The following is a 27473-nucleotide window of genomic DNA, read 5'->3' as shown; positions in this document are numbered from 1 at the left end:
GCAAACAAAGAAGAGAAAGGGAAATCTCTCCATGAAGCCTCAGGAGCAGCAGATTAAATCTCCACAATCAAATTGATGGGCCTTCCTTTTGTGGAATGCCTGAATAGACAAAGAATCATCTCAAAATTGAGGTGGTGGACTTTGGGAGCAACTGCAGACTAAGGGTTTCTTTCTGCATCTAATTTGTTACTGGTTTTGTGTTTATCTAGTTTAGTATTTAGAGCTTATTATCACTGGTAGATTTGTTTATTGATTTGTTTGTTCTCTTCCTTTATATATATATTTTTTACCTTTTTCTCCTTTTGTGCGTGTGTATGTGTATGCTTCTTAGTGTGATTTTGTCTGTATGGCTTTGCTTTCACCATTTGTCCTAGTGTTCTGTCTGTCATATTTTATTTGTTTGTTTTTGTTTTTTTTAGTACAGATTTTAACACTTGTTATCACTGGTGGATTAGTTATTAGATTTGGGTGGTCCCTTCTTTCTTTCTTTCTTTTTTATTACTTTTAGTTTTTTAATTTTTAATAATATATTTTTATTTTAACAACTTTCTTTTATTCTTTCTTTCTTTCTTTCTTTCTTTCTTTCTTTCTTTCTTTCTTTCTTTCTTTCTTTCTTTCTTTCTTTCTTTCTTTCTTTCTTTCTTTCTTTCTTTTTTCTCCATTTGCTTCTGAGCCATGTGGCTGACAGGGTCTTTGTTCTCCAGCTGGGTATCAAACCTGAGCCTCTGAGGTGGGAGAACTGAATTCACGACATTGGTCTACCAGAGACCTCCTGGAGCCAGGTAATATCAAAAGACAAAAGGTCTCTCAGAGATCTCCATCTCAACACGAAGACCCAGCTCCACTTAACGACCGGCAAGCTACAGTGCTGGACACCCTATGCCAAACAACTAGCAAAACAGGAACACAACCATACTCATTAGCAGAGAGGATGCCTAAAATCATAATAAGTTCACAGATACCTCCAAACACACTACCAGACGTGGTCCTGTCCACGAGAAAGAAAGATCCAGACTCATCCACCAGAACAGAGGCACAGGTCCTCTCCAACAAGAAGCTTGAACAACTCACTGAATGAAACTTACCAACTGGGGGCAGACATAAAAAAAAAAAAAAAAAAGGGAATTACAAACCTGCAAGTTGGGAAAAGGAGATACCAAACACAGTAAGTTAAGCAAAATGAGAAGACAAATAAAAACACAGAAGATGAAGGAGCAAGGTAAAAACCCACCAGACCAAACAAATGAAGAGGAAATAGGTAGTTTACCTGAAAAAAAATTCAGAGCAATGATAGTAAATATGATGCAAAATCTTGGAAATAGATTGGAGAAAATACATGAAACATTTCACAAGGACCAAGAAGAACTAAAGAGCAAACAAACAATGATGTACAACTCAATAAACAAAATTAAAAATACTCTAGAAGGAATCAATAGCAGAATAACTGAGGCAGAAGAATGGATAAGTGAACTGGAAGACAAAATAGTGGAAATAACTACTGCAGAGCAGAATAAAGAGAAAAGAATGAAAAGAATTGAGGACAGTCTAAGAGACCTCTGTGAAAACTTTAAACAAAACAATTCAAATCATAGGGGTCTCAAAAGAAGAGAAAAATAAAAGGGACTGAAAAATACTTAAAGAGAATATTGTTGAAAACTTCCCTAATATGGGAAACGGAATACTCAAGTCCAGGAAGAGCAGAGAGTCCCATACAAGATAAATCCTAGGAGAAACTCACCAAGACACATATTTATCAAACTATCAAAAAATAATACAAAGAAAAAATATTAAAAGCAGCAAGGGAAAAGCAAAGAATAATATAGAAGGGAATCCCAACAAGGTAAATAACAGATCTTTCAGCAGAAACTCTAAAAGCCAGAAGGGAGAGGCAGGAAATATTTGAAGTGATGAAAGAGAAAAGCCTACAACCAATATTACTCTACTCAGCAAGGATTTCATTCAGATTCAAAGGAGAAATTAAAAGATTTACCAACAATAAAAAGCAAAAAGAATTCAGAACCACCAAACCAGCTTTGCAACAAATGCTATAGGAAATTCTCTAGACAGGAAATACAAGAGAAGGAAAAGACCTACAAAAACAAATCCAAAACAATTAAGAAAATAATATAAGGAACATATATACCTCTAATTACCTTAAATGTAAATGGTTAAATGCTCCAGCCAAAAGACACAGACTGACTTAGTGGATACAAAAAGAAGACCCATATGTGTGACGTCTGCAAAAGTCTCACTTCAGACCTAGGAACTCATACAGACTGAAACTGTGGAGATGGAAAAAGATATTCCATGCAAATGGAAATTAAAAGAAAGCTGGGGTAGCAATTCTCATATCACACAACATAGACTTAAAAATAAACTATTACAACAGACAAAGAAGGACACTACATAATTATCAAAGGATCAATCCAAGAAGAAGATATAACAGTTGCAAATATTTATGCACCTAACATAGGATCACCTCAATACATAAAGTAAATGCTAACAGCCATAAGAGGGGAAATCAAAGTAATACAATAATAGTAGGGAACTTTAAAACCTTACTTACAACAATGGACAGATCAACCAAAATGAAAATAAATAAGGAAATACAAGCTTTAAATTATATATTAAACAAATGGACTTAACTGATATTTATAGGACATTCTATCTAAAAACAACAGAATACATTTTCTTCTCAAGTGCTCATGGAACATTCTCCAGGATAGATCATTTCTTGGGACACAAATCAAGACTTGGTAAATTTAAGAAAATTGAAAGCATATCAAGTATCTTTTCTGACCACAATACTATGAGACGAGGTATCAATTACAGCAAAAGATTTGTAAAAAACTACAAACACATGGGGTTTAAACAATACACTACTAAATAACCAAGAGTTCACTGAAGAAATGAAAGAGGAAATCAAAAAATACCTAGAAAAAGAAGAAAAAAATACCTAGAAACAAATGACAATAAAAACACAATGATCCAAAACCTATGGGAGGCAGCAAAAGCAGTTCTAAGAGGGAAGTTTATAGCAATACAATCCTACCTCAAGACACAAGATATATTGCAAACAAGCAACCTAAACTTACACCTAAAGCAATTAGAGAAAGAAGAACAACAATTAAAAAACCCCCAAAGTTAGCAGAAGGAAAGAAATCACAAAGGTCAGAGAAGAAATAAATGGAAAAGACATGAAGGAAACTATAGCTAAGATGTAAACAACTAAAATGGGGTTCTTTGAAAAGATAAACAAAATTGATAAAACACTAGCCAGACTCATAAAGAACAAAAGGGAGAAGGCTCAAATCAACAGAATTAGAAATGAGAAAGGAGAAGTAACAACTGACACTGCAGAAATACAAAGGATCATGAGTGATTCCTACAAGCAACTATATGCCAATAGATTACACAACCTCAAAGAAATCGACAAATTCCTAGAAAAGCATAACCTTCTGAAACTGAACAGGAAGAAATAGAAAACATGAACAGACCAATCACAAACACTGAAATTGAAACTGTGATTAAAAATCTTCCAACAAACAAAACCCCAAGACAAGATAGCTTCACAAGTAAATTCTATCAAACATTTAAAGAAGAGCTAACACATATCCTGCTCAAACTCTTCCAAAATATAGCAGAGGGAGGAACACTCTCAAACTCATTCTATGAGGCCACCATCACCCCAATACCAACACCAGACAAAGATGTCACAAAGAAAGAAAACTACAGGCCAATATCACTGATGAATATAGATGCAAAAATCCTCAACAAAATACCAGCAAACAGAATCCAACAGAACATTAAAATGATCATACACCATGATCAAGTGGGTTTTATCCCAGGGAAGGAAGGATTCTTCAATATATGGAAATCAATCAATGTGATAAACCATATTAACAAATTAAAGGATAAAAAACATATAATCATCTCAATAGAGTCAGGAAAATCTTTTGACAAAATTCAACACCCATTTATGATAAAAACTCTCAAGAATGTAGGCATAGAGGGAACTTACCTCAACATTATAAAGGCCATATATGACAAACCAACAGCAAATGTCATTTGCAATGGTGAAAAACTGAAAGCATTTTCAATAAGATCAGAAACAAGACAAGATTGCCTACTATCACCATTATTATTCAACATAGCTTTGGAAATTTTTGCCACGGCCATCAGAGAAGAAAATGAAATATAAGGAATCCAAATTGGAAAAGAAATAAAGCTGTCACTTTTTGCAGATGACATGATACTATATAGAGAGAAACCCAAAGATGTTACCAGAAAACTAGTAGAGCTAATATTTGGTAAAGTAGCAGGAAATAAAATTAATGCTCAAAAATCTCTTGCATTCCTATACACTAATGATGAAATAACTGAAAGAGAAATTAAGGAAACACTCCCATTTACCATTGTAAAAAATAATAAAATGCCTACAAATATACCTACCTAAGGAGCCAAAATACCGGTATGCAGAAAACTATAATACACTGATGTAAAAAATTAATGATGATACATACATATGCAGAGATATCATGTTCCTGGATTGGAATAATCAACATTGTGAAAATGCCTATACTACCCAAAGCAGTCTACAGATTCAATGCAATCCCTATCAAGATACCAATAGCATTTTTCACAGAACTAGAACAAAAAATTTCAAAATTTGTAAGGAAACACAAAAGACCCCGAATAGCCAAAGCCATCTTGACAAAGAAATACGGAGCTGGAGGAATCAGGCTCCCTGAATTCAGAGTATACTTCAAAGCTATAGTAATCAAGACAGTATGGTACTGGCACAACAACAGATATATAGATCAATGGAACAGGATAGAATACCCAGAGATAAACCCATGCTCATATGTCACCTTACTTTTGATAAAGGAAGTAAGAATATACAATGGAGAAGAAACAGCCTCTTTAATAAGTGGTGCTGGGAAAACTGTACAGCTACATGTAAAGGCATGAAATTAGAACATTCCTTAACATCATACACAAAAATAAACTCAAAGTGGATTAAAGACCTAAATGTAAGACCAGACACTGTACAACTTTCAGAGGAAAAATAGGCAGAACACTTTATGACATACATCACAGCAAGATCCCAGCTCCTAGAGAAATGGAAATAAAAACAAAATAAATGAATGGGACCTAATGAAACTTAAAAGCTTTTGCACAGCAAAGGAAACCATAAACAAGATGAAAAGACAACCCTCAGAATGGGAGAAAATATTTGCAAATGAAGCCAGTGACAAAGGATTATTCTCCAAAACTTACAGGCAGCTCATGCAGCTCAATATAAAAATAACAAACCACACAATCCAAAAATGTGCAGACGACCTAAACAGACTTTTCTCCAAAGATATACAGATTGCCAACAAATATATGAAAGGATGCTCAGCATCACTAATCATTAGAGAAATGCAAATCAAAATTACAATGAGGTATCACCTCACAGCAGCTCGAATGGCCATCATCAAAAAATCTACAAACAACAAATCCTGGAGAGGGTGTGGAGAAAAGGGAACCCTCTTGCACTGCTGGTGGGAATGTAGATTGATACAGCCACTATGGAGAATAATATGGAGGTTCTTTAAAAACTTAAAAATAGAATAACCATATGACTCAGCAATCCCACTACTGGGCATACACCCTAAAAAAACATAATTTAAAAAGAGTCATATACCACAATATTCAATGAATCTCTATGTACAATAGCCAGGACATGGAAGCAGCCTAAGTCTCCTTTGACAGATGAATGGATAAAGAAGGTGTGGCACATATATACAATGGAATATTACTCAGCCATAAAAATAAACTAAATTGAGTTATTTGTAGTTAGGTGGATGGACCTAGAGACTGTCATACAGAGTGAAGTAATTCAGAAAAGAGAAGCAAATACCGTATGCTAATACATATGTATGGAATCTAAAAAAAAAAAAAAAAAAAGTGGTTCTGATGAACCTAGGGGCAGGACAGGAATAAAGACACAGACATAGAGAACGGACTTGAGGACACAGGTAAGGGAAAGGGTAAGCTGAGCTGAAGTGAGAGGCTGGCATGGACATATATACACTAGCAAATATAAAATAGATATCTAGTGGAAAGCAGCTGCATAGCACAGGGAGATCAGCTCAGTGATTTGTGTCCACCTTGAGGAGTGGGAAAGGGAGAGTGAGAGGGAGATGCAAGAGAGAAGATATATGATGATATATGTTTATGTATAGCTAACTCACTTTGTTATACAGCAGAAACTAACAAACCATTGTAAAGCAATTACACTCCAATAAAGACATTTTTAAAAAAAAAGACTGACTGTATCCAGGCCAGAATTGCCTTACCAGAGATTATATCTACATAACTAGTGCCAAGCCTCTGGTGGTCATTGAAGTGGCAGGCCACTTAATAGAATTTCTTATAGACATTGGCACAATCTTGGCCTTAACCCAAAGGATTGGAAGTCTTAGAGTTCATAAAGTATATGTAATGGGAGTACCAGGGAAGAGACGGCCACATTTTCCTGGATCTCTTTTGTGCAACATCAACAGCTGGTTGTTTCTATATTCCTTTCTGTTTGTGCCTGATTGTCCTCTCTCTTTAATGGAAGGGACTTACTAACTAAATTAGGGACCACTCTGTTTCTTGAGGGACAAGGAACCCACCCTTATCACCAAATGATATTAACCTAAAATAAAGAAGAACAAATTAAATCTATAACTGAGAAAGAAGATGCAATAGACCCTGAAGTATGAAACACTGAGATGCTGGGCCTAGCCAAAAATAAACAGATTGAGGTCGTAAGTGACCGTTTTTCAGATTTCGAAACTGTTTTGGGGAAAATGGTTTGGATCTTCAAAATCATGATTATAATCTCTTTTAATGACTATTTAAATAAATAATACTGTACTTCTTTTAATTTATATCTTTTGTAAACTCATCCTCTGATGCTTAACATACAAGAGGGCTAAACGAATAATACTAAACAGAATGACATTGACTTGCATTTCTCCCAACACAGAAGGAACAGTCAGCCAGGTGTTTTACTCCCTCCCCAGGTAGGCCTACGTCCCATCTCAGCAGGAAGCAGTTAATGATTGGTCATTGCCCCTTCAACTCTGTTAAGCATAAAAGTGTAAACACTTTGAGAGGGGGATGATAGGGACAGAGTAAAGGGACAGATTAGGGAATTAAATAGTTAATCCCACTAGGGTATTGTAAGTAAATTTAAAAGTATGGGAGACCCCTGTACGTCAACGATTGTTCAAGAAAGCAGGTTTTCTTTACCACAAAATGAAGCAGAGTTGCTTAGCAACAAAACCAATGCAGCAGAAGCATGAGGCATGCCCCCAAATAATAAAACAACAGTAGCATATCCTGCCCAGTGAGCTCAGTAAGTTAATGACCCTTAGGCCATGCTATCTGCACACACAAAAAACCAAAAATTTATAAAATGGTGACATTTCAAAGTGAAAGACTGACATTGTACTGAGACCTAATGTAATTTTTCCATTGTGCCATGACAGTCTTAGCTTGACCATGTAGGGACAAGAAACCCAATCTGGAGGAGGAGCTGATCATGAAAGCGTGATGTCTACTCAAGAATGAGGAAGAAAGTGGTCTTTTCTCCTCCCCACTTTTCCTTTGATTATAAAACGTTGCCCACTAAGTTCTCAGGGTGCAGCACCTTCTTGCCTGCTTGCTTGTAAACCTCACAAGCGTCCTATTCTAATAAATCACTTCTTATCTATCACTTTGCCTCTCACTGAATTCTTTCTGTGCTGAGACATAAAGGACCAGACTCCTTGGAGCACCCCGAAATGACACCTATCAGTTTCACCATCACTAGATATTTTTTTAACATTACTCATAACCTCAGGTCCAGCCCATCAATTTCTTTTCATTTCTACTATTATCTCCTAACTATTCTCATTCTCTTGAATGACTACAATAATTTCCTAATGGAGTCTCCCTACTGACACATTTGCCTCTCTGAAACTCATTGTTTACAAGCATGAGGGTGGGTAATACTTTAAAATGTAAATCAAAATAACATTATAATAAAAATTTGTACCTTTCCACTAGAATATACTCTCCAAGAGAGCAAGAACATTCTCATTTATGTTTACTGTTGTTGTATTTCTGCTCCTACAGCAGGAGACAAGATGTGATTTGTGCTCAAAAATTGTCTGCTGGGCTTCCCTGGTGGCACAGTGGTTGGGAGTCCATCTGCCGATGCAGGGGACACGGGTTCATGCCCCGGTCCGGGAGGATCCCGCGTGCCATGTAGCAGCTGGGCCCGTGAGCCATGGCTGCTGAGCCTGCGCATCTGGAGCCTGTGCTCCGCAGTGGGAGAGGCCGCAGTGGTGAGAGGCCCGCATACCACAAACAAAAATTGTCTGCTGACTGATTAATACATTTTCAAAAAGGATGTTGTTAGGCAGGGACAGAAAGGATTGTCGATAGGGAGATGGAGAAGCAGCCAAGATTTCCTCCCTTGTCAGCATTCTTCTCATTCTCTCTCAGGCTTCTTTCTTCATCTTGCCTCACTGTCTCTGCATCACTATCTCCTTCTGTTGGTCTTCTTTGTTTTCCTTATTTGCTTGGCTGGTTAGTGCTCTGTTAATGCTTTAATTAAGCTTTCACTCCATATGCTACTTGCCTCAGAGGAAAGAACTTGTCTGTAATGTTCATCATTGGAATGGGCCCCAGGGAGAATAGCAATGTATCCTTTAAACTAATTTTTTTTTTTTTTTTTTTTTTTTTTTGGTGATACACGGGCCTCTCCTGTTGTGGAGCACAGGCTCTGGACACGCACACTCAGTGGCCATGGCTCACAGGCCTAGCCTTTCCATGGCATGTGGGATCTTCCCTGACCGGGGCAGGAACCTGTGTCCCCTGCATCGGCAGGTGGACTCTCAACCACTGCACCACCAGGAAAGCCCTAAATGGATTTTTTTAAGCACAGGACACTCACCAGAGAACTGAACACTCTTATAAGCAGGATACCCAAACTTGAATACCAGTTCTCCAGGGATTAGTATTGTCTTTATTATCAAACAAATATTCTACTATTATACCTTCATTCTTCATTACATATTTTGAAGGGCTCATCACATTTTTGACTCATAGGTGCCAAAGTCCGTTTTACATACATATTTTCATTATAAGATGTAATACATGTAAACCACTTAGCAGAGTATATGACATATAGCAATCACATAAAAATGTGATATTTTAATGATTATTAATTTAGTTCTTTAATAATAAAACAAATAAAAATTTTTCTTTGGGCACTTTCTTTCTACAGTCTACAGGTACAGCAAACTCAATAATTATTCAGTTTGTATTTCTCCATTTAATTAACAAAGGTAAATGTCTGTTAAAAGCCTTGCTGTAATCCAGACATACTTTATTTATACTGCTACTCTTACTGGTAAATTAATGGAAGAAGATTCCACCAAGTTATCTATATATACAATCTCATAGGAAGTAGAACCAAATCCTAGTGCAGAAAATCAATTTAACGATGGAACACACAGATTCAGACAACATTTAGAATTGTAGATCATTACAGGTGACTGGAAAATTGGGTTCTTAAGAAAAAAAAATAAAAACTTCCTTGCCAAGTATATTAAATTTCCACAAAATATATAGAATTATACAATAATGGGTTCCACAAAGTATTACTGACTGTATCACTCTTTAAAAATATCTTAAAATAAAAATTTTACTGATTTGGAATCGGTTACAATTTAATTTAAAAAATTATTTTGTTTGCTATGTGTAGTTAGTCTATGTTTCCTTTGGATGCTTGAGAGAAATTGATAATGACCATAATGGTATTTTTAAAAATTATTCTCTACTGGAATATTTTATGTGTATGGATTTAACAGTGTTTACTTTTACCGCTTATACTTTTTAAAGCAAGGGTAGGAGACTGAAAGCATTTCCTCTAATATCAGGAACAAGATAAGGATGTCCATTCTCACTACTATTATTCAACATAGTTTTGGAAGTCCTAGCCATGGTAATCAGAGAAGAAAAAGAAACAAAAAGAATTAAAATTGGAAAAGAAGAAGTGTCACTGTTTGCAGATGACATAATGCTATACATAGAAAATACTAACCAGAAAAACACTAGAACACATCAATGAATTTGTAAAGTTGCAGGATACAAAATTAATACACAGAAACCTCTTTCATTCCTAGACAGTAACAATGAAAGACCAGTAAAAGAAATCAAGGAAATGATCCCATTTACCATTGCATCAAAAAGAATAAAGTACCTAGGAATAAACTTACCTAAGGAAGCGAAAGTCCTGTACTCAGAAAACCATAAAACACTGATGAAAGAAATCAAAGATGACACAAACAGATGGAGAGATATACCACGTTCTTGGATTGGAAAAATGACTATACTACCCAAAGCAATCTACAAATTCAATGTAGTACATATCAAATTAACAATGCCATTTTTCACTCTACTAGAATAGTAAATTTTTAAATTTCTATGGAAAAACAAAAGACCCCAGATAGCCAAAGTAATCATGAGAAAGAAAAATAGAGCTGAAGGAATCAGGCTCCCGGACTTCAGACTATACTACAAAGCCACAGTCATCAAAACAGTATGATTCTGATATTTAAAAAACGAAATATAGATCAATGGAACACAATAGTAAGTCCAGTGATAAACCTAGGCACCTATGGTCACCTAATCTATGACAAAGGAGGCAAGAGTATACAATGGAGAAAAGTCAGTCTCTTCATAATTAGTGCTGGAAAAACTGGACAGCTACATGTAAAATAATGAACTTAGAACATTCTCTAACACCATACAAAAAAAAAAACCCAAAATAGATTAAAGACCTGAATGTAAGACCAGATACTGTAAAATTCTTAGAGGAAAACATAGGCAGAACTCTCTCTGACATAAATCACAACAAGATCTTTTTTGATCCACCTCCTAGAGTAATGAAAATAAAAACAAATGTAAACAAATGGGACCTAATGAAACTTAAAAGCTTTGGTACAGCAAAGGAAACCATAAACAAAGCAAAGAGACAACCCTCAGAATGGGAGAAAATATTTTCAAATGAAGCAACTGACAAGGGATTAATCTCCCAAATATTCAAAGAGCTCATGAAGCTCAATATCAAAACAAACAAACAAAAAAACCCAATCAAAAAATGGGTGGAAAATCTAAATAGACATTTCTTCAAAGAAGACATACAGATGGCCAAAAAGCACATGAAACTATGCTCAACATCACTAATTATTAGAGAAACACAAATCGAAACTGAAATGATATACCATCTCACACTGGTCTAAATGGCCATCATCAAAAAATCTACAAACAATAAATGCTAGAGAGGGTGTGGAGAGAAGGAAACCCTCCTACACTGTTGTTGGGAATGTAAATTGATACAGCCACCATGGAGAACAGTATGGCAGTTCCATAAAATCTAAAAATAGAACTACCATATGACCCAGCAATCTCACTACTGGGCGTATACCAGGAGAAAACCATAATTCAAAAATATACATCCACCCCAATGGTCACTGCAGTGCTATTTATTGTAACCAGACATGGAAACAACCTAAATGTTCATCAAAAGAAGAATGGATAAAGCAGATATTGTACATATATGCAATCGAATATTACTCGGCCATAAAAAAGAATGAAATAATGCCATTTGCAGCAAAATGGATGTACCTAGAGATTGTCATACTGAGTGAAGTAAGTCAGACAGAGAAAGAAAAATGTCATATAATATCACTTACATGTGGATCTAAATAAATGGTACAAATGAACTTATTTACAAAACAGAAATACAGTCACCGAAGTAGAAAATAAATTTATAGTTACAAATAGTGAAAGGAGTAGGGAGAGATAAATTGGGAGATTGGGATTGACATATACACATATATATTTTATATATAGAATAGATAACTAATAAGAACCTACTGTATAGCACAAGGAACCCTACTCAATACTCTGTAATGACCTATATGGGAAAAGAATTTTAAACAGTGGATATATGTACATGTATAATTGATTCACTTTTCTTTATGGCAGAAACTAAAACAACACATTGTAAATCAACTATACTCCAGTAAAAATTAATTTAAAAATAAATGAATAAAATAAAATAAATCCATGTAAGTGATCACTACTTTTGCCTTCTATTGCCTGTCTTAAGAAGCCAGTTGTCAATCTTTGAATCTAGTCTGCCTTTATCTATACATGCTTTTAATATTTTCTCTTTGGTTTATTTTTTTCAGACTTTTACTATTGTATGAATAAATTTGTTAAAACAAACAAACCAAACAAGTGTAGGTAAACTGGCAAAAAATGTTTATTCAACACAATCTGAGTGCATCAATAATAAATTTCTTATGAAAAAGAAAGTTCTAGCTAAAGCAAATACTCAGGAAAGAACTGGAATGAATACTATTGAGAAAGGGTAAATGAATACTATTGAGTAAATATTAGTAAAAATAAATTAGAACATAGCAATTGGAAACATGGGTAAGAAGAGAGTTCTGAGAAAACAGCATCTTAGTACAAAATAAACATCTGAATAAAGCTTTGGTACGTTTGGTATTTTATACATTTCTTGAAAGTTTGTCCATTAAATTTTGTTATTTCATCAGACCTCTACCCTAAACACTTCCTATTCTCATCCTCCTCAGTTCTCCTAGGCCATTTCAAAGCTTCAGTTGCCTTTGTGTGCTATTGTTATATAAATTGCTATGCTCCACACAGCAAAAAGTTATGAGGCTCCATGACTCTCTATTCAAATTTCCAGTAGCCATATCCTTCTATAAACACCACAAACACATATGTTCAAAATAAATTCACCCACTCCCTCATAAACTCCAGTGTGCCTCAAACATGCCATGTTCTCTGCCTGATGTGCTGACCTTTACATTTCTAGTCTTTCTCCTAGAGATAATCATCTATTCTTTTTCTGAATTCCTACTTTCTTCAGGGCCCAAATTAGACAAGACTTGCTTCAGGAAATCTTTTCCTAGCTAGGATATACTGTGTACAGGAGTATATACAGTCTTTGATATACTCTTCCCTCTATACTTCCAATCACAAGGCACTTTACCTGAATTCAGGAAAACCTACTACTGAAGTTGCCTGAGTACTTGTCTATATCTTTGAATGATCTAGCCCCTTGTCTGTTGTATTCAGTTGTAATATTCAGAATTTAGCACAGTGTCTGGAATATAGCAGGAATTTAATACATTGTCCATTTATTGAACTTTTCCTGAGAATCTACTACAAGTTACAGACACTATAATATACATCAAGAACCACACAAATATTAGAAAACCTTATTCTTATTCTCAGAGATAATACGAGAGAATACTGGTAGCCAAATAATTACACTAAAGGATGGAAAGTTGTAAGAGCCATAAGATAAGTACACACTTAATGGCAATGAAGTGATAATAGAGCAGAAAGCAAGGTTATAACAAGGTTCAGGATTCATAGGAAACAAGATCATAGGTGGCTGCATGAGGAAGGAATGATGTTTTTTAATTCTTTAAAAGAAGTATTTCTGGAACTATTTTATTGAGCATCTGCTGCTGATTCGTTGTTTTGAAACAGGATATTTCATACATGTTATCTCATTTAACTCATTTGATTCTCAGAACAAATCTGTGATGTGGTAATTACTGAATTCTTATTCCAACACCATTATTACCATCCATCAAAGAAAAGGTTAAGGTATTTGGTGCTGAGTTTAGGACCTAAATCTGCTAGCTCCAAAAGTTATTTAATGAGTTCTTAAATGACTGTTAGAAATGATGGTATGTTTCTGGGAGTTAGAGTGATGCAGATGGACAACTGACCACTAGTAAGAAAAGATTTAAGTAGAATTTAGACTTTTTTGGGCTAAAGTATTATTAAGTGATTGATTAACATGTGTCTGGATATAAACCCATCTGCTCTTTAAGATGTGGTAGAGTAGAAGAATCTTAATACTTACACAGACAGCCTGTTGGCTAGATACAACAGTCTCCTTTATTAGCAGAGGAAATGCTAAGATAGTTTTACATGCTACAGTAATAATAAGAAACTAACAATAAAACTTGGAACGAGCCATGATTAAACACAGGAAAACAGCACTGTCACACATAACTCTTTCTTTTTTGTAGTACTTACAACAATGTACTGTAATTTCCTCTTATCTCTATCCCCCCATAAAACCATAACTTCCTTAAGAGTAGTATCTATATGTAACACACTTTCCATTTCAATCTAGTATCCGCATAGTTTTGGCATATAAGGTTCTTGATAAGTATCTGTTGAATAAATGATCATTGAAGTTTATGTAGTTTATGTCCTACCACTTCTAGGGCATCTTGATAGACATGTAGATGGAGATTTATTTGAACTGTTGTTCATGTTTCTATCAATTGTCATATGAGTTTTATATATATATATATATATATATATATATGTATTTGCGAAATAAATTTAAACATAGAATAAAATTATAACTACTGAATTTGGTTTCAGGAAAAAATATATTTGTGTACCTGTTATTTGCCAGTAATTGTTCTATTTGACTGAAATATATCAATGAACAAAAGAGACCTAAACCCTGGGCATTGTAGCACCTATAACTGAAGGTAATCTTATTTTAACCTCTTCTACCTTTCATACCTACAAATTCAAGGAGAAAGAAAGCCTACAATAGTTAGATTTCATAATCATCAAATGAATCTTTATACATCATGTATTATTTATTTATGATTAGTATTCCATATCCAGCCAAAATAATTTGATTCCTGCTGAACAAATATAACATTAAGAGTATTTTAAAAGGCAGTAATGGACCCACTAACCATATTTTGCCTTTTGTATTAATCACATTTATATTTAAAAAATTAACTACTTATGGAGAATTTTATCAGAAAACATTGTTCTGAGACTTCTTTCAACACCTTCTCAAAATATGATATTTTACAAACCTAGTTTAAGAAATTTGCATGCTTTAAGACAGAATTATGATTTAAGTGCATATTATTGATGAACTGTATGTCATAAACACCCAGACCTGTCACATTTTATGTTTTTTGATGGCTTAGAACACCTATTCATTTGTAAGAGAGACAGGCTTGCAGTTATTTTGACCAATATGCCTCCACATACTAAGAGGGTATTTTGTAGCATTATAGATTTTTAAAATGTTATTGCTTAATCATATTCATCTTATAATGCAAGGGAAAATGTAAGAAAACATCTCCAGTGCTTCTGCTGAGCACAAAACTAAAGCTAATGGGTGAAAGTTACTAGTGAGATAAATATAGACTCTATGCTGTGAAGGAAGCTCCAAATAGTTCTAGTGTCTAGTAAGGAAATAGTCTTCTTTGCAGTGTTGTAAATTGCAGATTCAAATTAAGGCAAGGAGACCTTCTATTAGGACTACCACAGAAAAGGTTCGTACTTTGGAAAGGAGAGAGAACTAGAGCAAACTTCTCAAACTGGTTATCAGAGTCAACAGGAAATTTGTTAGTAAGAGTTTATAGGGTTGCAACCTCAGATATTTTTATTTAATATGTCTGGAATATTGAAAATTTCAAACTATGGCTTCAAGAGTCATGGACTTGTCTTCTAGGACAGGCTTCAGTGGTCGCCACCCAAGAAGGTGGATGATTGCATGGCTTGTGAGTTGGGTAGGGCTTTAGGATAGCAAACTGTGCTACAATCACTTCTTTTTGTTTAGTTTCAGGGGTTTTCCTTGATAAGAAAAAGGAATTTTTCCCTCACAAGAAGTTAAATTCCACCATAATAGATCATCTTTAAATTTCTTTGTAATGAAAAATTCCTATGTGATACCATGTACTATAATACCACCATCAATTAATTTGTAAATTTGGCTCTGTAGTTCTATTCTAACTGTAATAAATGGACTCGACCACTAGTAACTGTTAGCTGTTTTTTGATTGGGTATTGGATACAGCAGCTTTGGGACAATCTCTGAAACCAAATAATGGTTTTTTGCTCTGTTGCTAATATTGATTTGATAGAAAATCAATATTTTCTGGACAGAAAAGCTATCTGCCTGCCCTTGTACACAGAGTATATAGTAAGAAGTGAATACATTTCTATACCAGAAACTCCTTTTTCTTTCATAGTTTATTTAGTTCCAGAAATGTTTAAAATAAACAAGAAATGCTATTTCATCATTTTGAAAAATTTTAGTTGATACATCTGCAAGTCCAGAGAAGTCTTTAGTAAGAAACCAGTCAAATAATATTTCTCTTTAGCACCTTATATCTTTAAAATTGATCACTACAGATAATCTGGAAGGCCTCTAATATTTCAACCAATCTTTTGCAAAAATTGTGGTGAGGGAAGGAGTGAAGGATTTAGGAGATCTGAAGTGGTGCCTTGTACCTGTTTATAAGGCTCCTTTAAAATCTAATAATTAATGCCAACATCATCAAATAATCTTCACTGGAAGATTGGCACAGCATGTTAACTTTTAAATCCTAATCTAATAGAACAGAAAATAAATGCAATACCCAGTGTTCACCCATATTCACATGAACATGTAAAAAAAAAAACTACATATTAAGATATTTAATTCTTACACAGATATCTACACATGTATCCTTTATTTATTTTCTTATTTTGCCTTCTCTTTTTCTGTATTATCTGGCATAAATACAAAAAGAAAAGAATAGCCTGAAGATGTAGGACAACAGTTTCTACTTTGGCGGCAAAGTGTAGATTACCTGGGTCAAATAATTTACTTCTTGAATTGACTCAATCTATCAAAAGGAAATTTATATTGAAAGGAAAAAAATAGAAGAAAATAAATTTAACAGCGTATAATGCATGTTTAGCTGCTCAAGGACAAAATGAAACATAATACCTTCCAGATTCTCAATTCAACCTTTTCTGAAAATTGGTATCATTAAAATTATCAGGAATAATATTAAAGCTTTCAATAATTTATAATTTGTATTTGAGATTCTGAATGCATAAAAGAAGTTTACTACTCTTTTGCCTCACGTTTAAAATAAAATGTGTATGATTCTTTTTTCTCAAGGCTGTAGATTATGAAATTTTTTCATGTGATGAAAACATACTGACAGCAATTTTATCACATATTTTGTAAAATGTGATGTTTTAAAATCAATATTTTTAAATTATAATTTAATACTTTCAATTTGTCTACATAAGATATTAACAAATTTAGGATTACTGAGTAATAAATATGGAATACAGACATCTAAATATTTCAGAACAGCATTAAAAGTTTTATTAGATGTTATACTAGGAGCACAGTTTTAAGGAATTACATTTTCTAATGTTTTTAATGTAATATTAATCATATACAAGTAAAAAAGCTTTATTTCAAAAGTTAAATATATGAAATAAAAATATCAGGTTTTAGTTCACAACAGAGTATTGCATTCTTTTATTCAAAGCTTTCTTGGCTCTAAGACAAAATCATAAATGATAAAATATCAAAAAATTAAGATAAAAGGACTGATTGTTTGGAGGTATTTAGTGATTTTCAGGGAACATATAAAATGTAATTACACTGATTTTTAAAGCTATGTATATTTTATAGCAGTTTAACTTTTCAGAAACAGCAGAAGTTTATTTCCTTGATTGTTATACAGAATCACAGGTCTATAGGGAAAAACACTATAGGGAGACTGGAAATTTTCCTGCATAAGAATTAATTTTAGGAATTGTCCTTTAGAAGAAAAAGATTACCTTGACTCTTTACTTCTTCCTGTATAAATAGTTTCATGGTAATACTATCTCTGCTGGTAATATAATTTATGTTTTTAATGTCAGTTGATACATCATATCTTTATCCATATAGATATGATTCATTAACTTTATTTTTTAGGTAAAATTTCAAAGTCAAACAAGGGCCAACCTTGTCAGGAAAGCTGTCCTGAATATTTACAGCCATTTTGGATTCATCTTTGACATATATCCCAGACAAATACTTGTGAGTAGGACCAGCTCCTATCTTGAAAGGATTAAAAATTTTTGTTAGAAATGGGTTCTCCAAGAAGCTAAGATAAGAGGGCTAAGAAGGGATAGAGAAGAGGCGTTATCATTCCCTGGTAGCTTTACAAGTTTATTGTTAGTCCATATATCTATCCTGTGTAGTTTCCTGAAGTCTGTCAGCTTGAGGCAGCAGCTTGATAGCTGTTCTCTGAAGTATCCCAAGCCTCTGGAGATGAAAATAGCAACTTTTATCCACACGGATCACAAAACTAGACAAACTGAAGGATCTAAGAAACAAGATAATTCAAATTGAAAAATGGTATATTTTTTATCAACTTTTCTTTTTTAATGTTTTCCTATTGTGTCTGACCTATGATATTATTAAAAACAAAAAACTAAAGACACTAAACATTGTGTTTTAGAGAGAAGTCAAATAACTATGATAAAATCCAAGTAGATTAAATTTATAAAATATATCTAGGTTTGTAATACCTTGATAAAATTTCTGAAATCAATAATACATTCATGCATTTGTAAGTATTTCTTTTATATTTGATTCACATTGTGTTGTGTTTTCATGATAACATTACATCAATACTTTCCTGATCATTCGAAGGCTTTTTTGGTTATAAGACATATATTTTATTAATATTCTTCATCATTTTTATGTACTTTCTACTTTGATATACATGGATTTCAAAGATATAATAAAATCGTTCCTACTATTCAATAACTTTCCTACTATTCAAGAAGTTGAAGATAATTGATGTTGAGATTAGTAGATATGACAGTCTTGTAACTAATAACAATATATACTTATTCAATTATAGATAGGGCAACATAAATAAAGCGTAGTATGATAATTAAGCATAATAATGTTTAATCATATAGCTTGTTATAATTGGAAATATCTGACAAATGTAAAGGTTATTCTATAGATATGCAAATAAACACACCTTTATATTTACATAAGCACTATTATGTTTATGTATAATTAATATAAATTGTCTCAAAACCCTCATTTGAAAGTAGTCTTAAAAAAAATTACTATGAAGTGAATGAATGTGTAAATGAGTGATGCATATCTACTAGCCATCCCTAAGCCAAACTTCCAGTGACTGACACAATGGAGGTTACATAATATACATATACATAAATATAAACAAATTTATGCAGTGTCCAGAGGGACATTAAATTATGAAAGGCCTTTTGTTTTGATCATGCTACGGAGTTTAAATTACATTTAATATGAGGGCTTTAGGGAGTAGCATAAAGTGATTTATATTTTTAAAAGAACACACTGGCTGTTCAGCAGAGAATGCATGGAGTGAGATAGAAGGTACAGATCATTTAGAAAGCTGTTACAGTAGTCTGTAGAAAAAAAATTATAATGGATAGAACATGTGTTTTAGCAATGTGAATGAACAGAAGTGGATTGAATTTAGATACATACTGAAGGTAAAAATGATAAGATGTGCTTATGTATTTGATAGTTTTGGTAAGATAAAAGAGTCAACTCAACAATTATTCTCATTATTTGAGCAGTGTGATTGATGGTGGTTCTTGCTGAGTTGGATTGTATAGGGGCATTAACAATTTAGAGAGTCAAGAAGTTAAGCTTTGCTTTTTCTAAGTCTGAGACCTCCAAATATTCTCTTTCAGATTCCTATTTAAATTCTTTATATGAGAATCAATTATTTTAAAGCAGAATAAAATCATCCCATGCTTAAACAAACAAACAAAAAAGATCATTCTTAGTTTATTAAATGCACTTTTAAAGGGGCCAATTACTTTTACCAATTTTGCTTGATTCAGATATATGTGTGTTCACTATATCATGCATCCCTAAAATTATTTTTTTTATTTTATTCATCTGTGTTCTTAACATTGATTAATTCAATATGGTGCTGACATCCATGTTCGCTTCAGCTTATCACCAAGTATTTGTAAATATGCTTTGTTTACTTCAATTTTTTCTTTTCTGGAGAAGTCCTTTACAAAAGTTTCCCTGAACCTTCCTATAGGCTTGCTTTATCAGCTTGCTCAACCAGATCGACATGAATATAACTGAATCAAAGGAAAACAAAGCTTGGGCCTAGGAGAACATACTTGATAACTCTCACACCATAAATCTTTACTGTGGCTACAGAAATCTCTAAAATAATCTAGGAATCTCTTTCAAATTGCTGGAGAATTGAAAAATCCTTTACATATAAAAATTTAGTGTTTATAAAGATCTTACTTCTCATTGAAAGTCAACAACATTTCCATCAGTGAAGGAGGTATATATAATCCTTCTACCTAACAACCAGGGGCTGGGCAAGATAAAAACAAATTTTATAACTCTAATGAAAATAAGTGCTTTATCAACAAAGTTAGAATTTCATTTACTAGCATTAAGTCTTCAGGGGTATTCAGTTGTTAGTAAACTTCATTAGTAGAAAAACAGGTTCAAAAATCACTGCAAATGAAACTTCTAATAGTATTGGAGAGTTAGTCTATTTATTTCTATAAAAGTTAATTATGTATATGGATTGTCCAACTCCCCAGTCTACTTCATAAACTGTATCTTCTTTGTACTGTGACATTAATTGATTTCTTGTTTTCTTTCCATAAGAAACCCAAATCATGCCCAAGAGCACTATCTCTCGCTCTTTACTTTGGCATACATTAATAGGCCTAGGAGTAAGGAATTTCATTCTTCATGACTGGTAGTACATTAAATCTTTTCAAAATAATAATCTGGCATTGATTTTTTTCTTTATTTCTGGAATCTAGGGTGTCTCATTGTTTTAAGCTCTTCTGTAAAATTAATTTTCTTTTGCTATTTTAACTTGCCTAGCCATGCATTTGCATCTAATTCTTTATGCCTATTCTTTAATCTTCAACCATTGTTTGACTTATCTTAAATTGTTGACTTAACAAGAGTACATTGAGCGAAGTAGACTGGCAAAAAATTCATATGGTAAAATCACTGTAAAATACTATACATTTGTCTTTGAAACACTCAATATACAATTAGATTATTCAAATATTAGTTCATGAAGTGTAGTAAAATCAGCCAAAACTAATTGGCTATTCATTTTTTATTCTATGCATTCATTCTTTCAACAATCCTATTCACAGTAGTCATTCTTTAATTGTTGAAAGGATTAGGCATTATTATATTTTTAGCACATTATTAGTCATGATTTAATATATAATTTTATCTTCAAAGAGAAAATATTTTGTGGCAGAGGGAGATAAACAAGATAAGAATTTAAAGACAGCTTAACTCTTACATTTAAGTAAGTCCAAAACATTTTATTATTAGGCATGGTAGAAGAGGTTAGATAAATATGCAACAGACAATTTATAAAGAGGTTTATATCAATATGTTATAGTAGAGAGCTTACACAAACACATATTGCCTTAGGTGAAAATTTCCCTTTTCTAACCTATTGTGCTAGGCTTCTATTTCAATAATCTAACCCAAACTAGCAGAAATAATTAGAAAATGATAAACAATGCCAACTTTATTTTGAAATATCTGAGTAATATTTTGAAAAATAGAACTGCCTTCTTTTAGAAGTAGTTGCTGTCATGCTTGGAGATTTATTCTATTACAACATGACCTGAATTTCAACTGGTAAAATCTATTCTAAACATAAAACGTATTAGGGAGAATCACTTTGCTAAGTTTCTCAAACAATGTAATGAAATAATTCTGATATGTAATTGTTTTGAGTAGGAAAACTTTCTTCTTTCTCTTTCTCAGTAAACCAAATTTTCAGGAAAATTGCAAAGTTGGACCGTAAGGCTGTAATGAAGTCACCTCTATCCGTCTGTTGACCAGTTAAGTACATAGGAGGAAATAAACTACATCCTTCAAGCCAGTCTTTGAAAACCTAAACTCATAATGTGTTGTAAAATGCCACACTCTACTTCAGGTTATCAGGGTTTGTCAGCTTATAGATATGGTTTTATTAAAAATTAGTAGGCCAAATGATATATTTTGTTATCATATCTAAACATCCTGGCTGCCTCTCTGTATCAGATTCCCAAAAAAGTACAGAAAACTAAATGATAAAAAACTATGGGACTTATTTTATTTCCAAAAGAAAAATTCAATTTCTGAGAAGTACATTTGGGTAAGTTGGTCTTGACAAATATACAAATTAAAGATAGAAAATAAGCAATGTGGTAATTTAATGTATTACTTTACAAGGTATCTCTGATACATCTCAAAGAAAGGAAATTATCTTAATGTGTATAATGTGATATCAGCTGATTCATATCTAATTTTGGTAAGCAGAGAGAAACCAAGGGGGGAAAAGCAGGCTAGAATTATATGGATTAGTAGGAAAACTATAAAAAGTATAAAGGGATAGGTTGTATATTTGATATTTTTAAAATTATTTATGAGCATTAGTTAAAATGCATTATATAACGCTCTAGGACTGAATTCCCAGTAGGCTGAGAGTTTATATTTTCTATGTACTGAATAGTTAAAAGACCATATTTTATTATCTTAACCTCTATTAACCTCTGGTTCACTGTATACATTTTTGGATATGTTTCCAGTTCAAATTCTTACTTATTTTTTTCCTGAGAAGAAGTTATAATTTCAGTTTCTTTTGAAGTAACTATTTTCCCTTTTCTATTAAGCAGCTCTAATAATCTATGCTTAAGTTAAAAAATTGTTTTTAATCATCAGGATATATATTGGCATCAATTTCTACTCTTCTTGGGGATAGAAACTTCTTTATTGGTTCAAGAGGCTGCCCTAATCTCTGGACATGGAATTATGATCTCATGAGATTTAAAGCCTATAAAACTTCGTGTCTCAATGAAACAATCATATTTCATCACAGCAAACGGGTATTATTCTTGTCTGATTTAGCTTATGGGTGTTCTGGCTGGATCCAGTTGGCTAATGGACCAAATTTGAGGCTCCGTCTACATACCCAAAATGGGAAGAAAAAGAAGGATCCAGAGTACAAGTGCAAAACTGTCCAAATGAATGTGTTTTCTTTAGAATGAAAGTTTCTTGGAGAAGATAATTTTCGTAGTTCAACTTCGAATTTTTAATTCTGAGACCAATATATGGCACATAGAAAGGAAGTAGTAAATGTTTCAAGAGAGAATTACAACATGGTTATTTGAATGAATGAGTTAATTGATTTATGAACCAATACACAAAGAAGTCAAATAATAATCTTGTTTTCCTATTGTTGTTTTCTCAGACAAGTCTTGTGTTCCCCTTTATCCTCTTACAACTTTATAAATGTATTTAGTTATTATTATTCACTTTTTACAAATGATGAAACTGAGGCTAAGGTAAAAGAAATGATGTACCTATGGAAAGAATACTAGTACATACTAGTAAATTACTAGTAAATTACTAGTAAATACTAGTAAATATTAGTAAATACTAGTAAACAATGAAACTGAGATTAAAGTGAAATATTCTATCTTCAGAATATAATCTGTTGACTACTTTCTAATCCCCTGAAACTTTATACCTATAAATGAATATATATGTAATATATAAAATACGAACATATATAGATAAATATATATTCATTTAATAAGTATAATGTATAATACAGAATGCATGAACATATATTAATGAAATATATATTCATACTATAGGTGTGTAAGTATACACATATCTAGATGTATGTATAGCTACAGACATATTTCTGATCTCTCACAGGTGTGAGCCAAATGTGTCAACAAATGTTAATATAATTTGAGTATTAAAAACCCTATGGAAGAAGGAGAGTTATTATAACTACTTCCTACCTTTATACTCTGATAAGTGATGACACCAACCTGTATATATATATATACATATGTATCTTCTCTATCTTATTCTGTTACAATCTTTGACATCCTTTAAGAAAATCCCAAATACCAAATGATGTCTAGTTTTGATACAAATAAACTTCTCTGAATACACAAAGCCAACTCTACTTGCCTTATTTCTTTTCCAAAATTACCTATACTACTAGTTCCTTTCAACATATACCAATTGTTTCTTTTTTAACACATACATAGGGTCTTGGAAGGCAGAGAAAATACTTCTTAGAGATCCGTGCCCCTCAGCTAGCCTTGCCTAGTCTTGCATGTAATAAATGTTTATAAATAGGTATTTCTAAAGACAGTTTTAAAAGACTCAATAACACAGCTTTTCATAATTTCTTTCTTTCTTTTTTTTTTTTTAACATCTGTATTGGAGTATAATTGCTTTACAATGGTGTGTTAGTTTCTGCCTTACAACAAAGTGAATAAGTTATACATATACATATGTTCCCATATGTTCCCATATGTCTTCCTTCTTGTGTCTCCCTCTCTCCCATCCTCACTATCCCACTCCTCTAGGTGGTCAAAACCACCTACCTGATCTCCCTGTGCCATGCGGCTGCTTTCCACTAGCTATTCACTCTACGTTTAGTAGTATATATATGTCCATGACACTCTCACTTTGTCACAGCTTATCCTTCCCCCTCCCCATATCCTCAGGTCCATGTTCTAGTTGGTCTGTGTTTTATTCCCATCCTACCCCTAGTCTCTTCATGACATTTTTTTCTTAGATTCCATATATATGTGTTAGCATATGATATTTGTTTTTCTCCTTCTGACTTACTTCACTCTATATGACACACTCCAGATCCATCCACCTCACTAAAAATAACTCAGTTTCATTTCATTTTCTGGCTGAGTAATATTCCACTGTATATATGTGCCACAACTTCTTTATCCATTCATCTGTTGATGGACACTTAGGGTGCTTCCATGTCCTGGCTATTGTAAATAGAGCTGCAATGAACATTTTGGCACATGACTCTTTTTGAATTATAGTTTTCTCAGCGTATATGCCCAGTAGTGGGATTGGTGGGTCATATGCTAGTTCTATTTGTAGTTTTCTTTAAGGAACCTCCATACTGTTCTCCATAGTGGCTGTATCAATTTATGTTCTCACTAGCAGTGCAAGAGGGTTCCCTTTTCTCCACACCCTCTCCAGTATTTATTGTTTCTAGATTTTTTTGATGGTGGCCATTCTGACCAGTGTGAGATGATATCTCATTGTAGTTTTGATTTGCATTTCTCTAATGATTAATGATGTTGAGCATTCTTCCATGTGTTTGTTGGCAATCTGTATATATGCTTTGGAGAAATGTCTATTTATTTCTTCTGCCCATTTTTGGATTGGGTTGTTTTGTTTTTTGTTATTGAGCTGCATGAGTTGCTTATAAATTTTGGAGATTAATCCTTTGTCAGTTGCTTCATTGGCAGCTATTTTATCCCATTCTGAGGGTGGTCTTTTGGTCTTGTTTATGGTATCCTTTGCTGTTCCAAATCTTTTAAGTTTCATTTGGTCCCATTTGTTTATTTTTGTTTTTATTTCCATTTCTCTAGGAGGTGGGTCAAAAGGATCTTGCTGTGATTTATGTAATAGAGTGTTCTACCTATGTTTTACTCTAGAGTTTGATAGTGTCTGGCCTTACATTTAGGTCTTTAACCCATTTTGAGTTTATTTTTGTGTATGATGTTAGGGAGTGGTCGAATTTCATACTTCTACAGGTAGCTGTCCAGTTTTCCCAGCACCACTTGTTGAAGAGGCTGTCTTTTCTCCACTGTATATCCTTCCCTCCTTTATCAAAGATAAGGTGACCATATGTGTGTGGGTTTATCTCTGGGCTTTCTATCCTGTTCCATTGATCTATATTTCTGTTTTTGTGCCAGTACCATACTGTCTTGATTACTGTGTCCTTGTAGTATAGTCTGAAGTCAGGGAGCCTGATTCCTCCAGCTCCATTTTTCATTCTCAAGATTGCTTTGGTTATTCGGGGTCTTTTGTGTTTCCATAAAAATTGTGAAATTCTTTTTTCTAGTTCTGTAAAAAATGCCAGTGGTAATTTGATAGGGATTGCATTGAATCTGTAGATTGCTTTGGGTAATACAGTCATTTTCACTATGTTGATTCTTCCAATCCAAGAACATGGTATATTTCTCCACCTATTTGTATCATCTTTAATTTCTTTCATCAGTGTCTTATAGTTTTCTGCATACAAGTCTTCTGTCTCCTTAGGTAGGTTTATTCCTAGATATTTTATTCTTTTTGTTGCAATGGTAAATGGGAGTGTTTTCTTAATTTCACTCTCAGATTTTTCATCATTAGTGTATAAGAATGCCAGAGATTTCTGTGCATTAATTTTGTATCCTGCTACTTTACCAAATTCATTGGTTATCTCTAGTAGTTTTCTGGTAGCATCCTTAGGATTCTCTATGTATAGTATCATGTCATCTGTAAACAGTGACAGCTATACTTCTTTTCCGATTTGGATCTTTTATTTCTTTTTCTTCTCTGATTGCTGTGGACTTCCAAAAGTATGTTGAATTATAGTGGTGATAGTGAGCAACCTTGTCTTGTTCCTGATCTTAGTGGAAATGGTTTCAGTTTTTCACCATTGAGAATGATGCTGGCTGTGGGTTTGTCATATATGGTCTTTATTATGTTGAGGAAAATTCTCTCTATGCCTACTTTCTGCAGGGTTTCTCTCATAAATGGGTGTTGAATTTTGTCAAAAGCTTTCTCTGCATCTATTTAGATGATCATATGATTTTTCTCTTTCAGTTTGTTGTTATGGTGTATAACCTTGATTAATTTGCATATATTGAAAAATCCTTGCATTCCTGGAATAAATCCCACTTGATCATGATGTATGATCCTTTTAATTCCTCTTGGATTCTGACTGCTACTATTTTGTTGAGGATTTTTGCATCTATGCTCATCCGTTATATTGGCCTGTAGTTTTCTTTCTTTGTGACGTCTTTGTCTGGTTTTGGTATCATCGTGATGGTGGCCTCATGAATGAGTTTGTGAGTGTTCCTCCCCTGCTATATTTTGGAAGAGTTTGAGAAGGATAGGTGTTAGCTCTTCTCTAAATGTTTGATAGAATTCACCTGTGAAGCCATCTGCTCCTGTACTTTTGTTTGTTGGAAGATTTTTAATGAGTTTCAATTTCAGTGTTTGTGATTGGTCTGTTCATATTTTCTATTTCTTCCTGGTTCAGTCTCGTCATGTTGTGTATTTCTAAGAATTTGTCCTTTTCTTCCAGGTTGTCCATTTTATTGGCATACAGTTGCTTGTAGTAATCTCTAATAATCTTTTGTATTTCAGCAGTGTCAGTTGTTACTTCTCCTTTTTCATTTCTCATTCTATTGATTTGACTCTTCTCCCTTTTTTTCTTGATGAGTCTGGCTAATGGTCGACAATTTTGTTTATCTTCACAAAGAACCAGCTTTTAGTTTTATTGATCTTTTATATCTTTTCCTTCATTTCCTTTTCATTTATTTCTGATTTGGTCTTTATAATTTCTTTCCTTCTGATAAATTTGGGGTTTTTGTTGTTGTTCTTCTTCTTTCTCTAATTGCTTTAGGTGCAAGGTGAAATTGTTTATTCTAGATGTTTCCTGTTTCTT

The sequence above is a fragment of the Kogia breviceps genome, chromosome 17, assembly GCF_026419965.1.
Source record: "Kogia breviceps isolate mKogBre1 chromosome 17, mKogBre1 haplotype 1, whole genome shotgun sequence".
Classification (NCBI taxonomy): domain Eukaryota; kingdom Metazoa; phylum Chordata; class Mammalia; order Artiodactyla; family Physeteridae; genus Kogia; species Kogia breviceps.
This window is presented reverse-complemented; position numbering follows the sequence as displayed.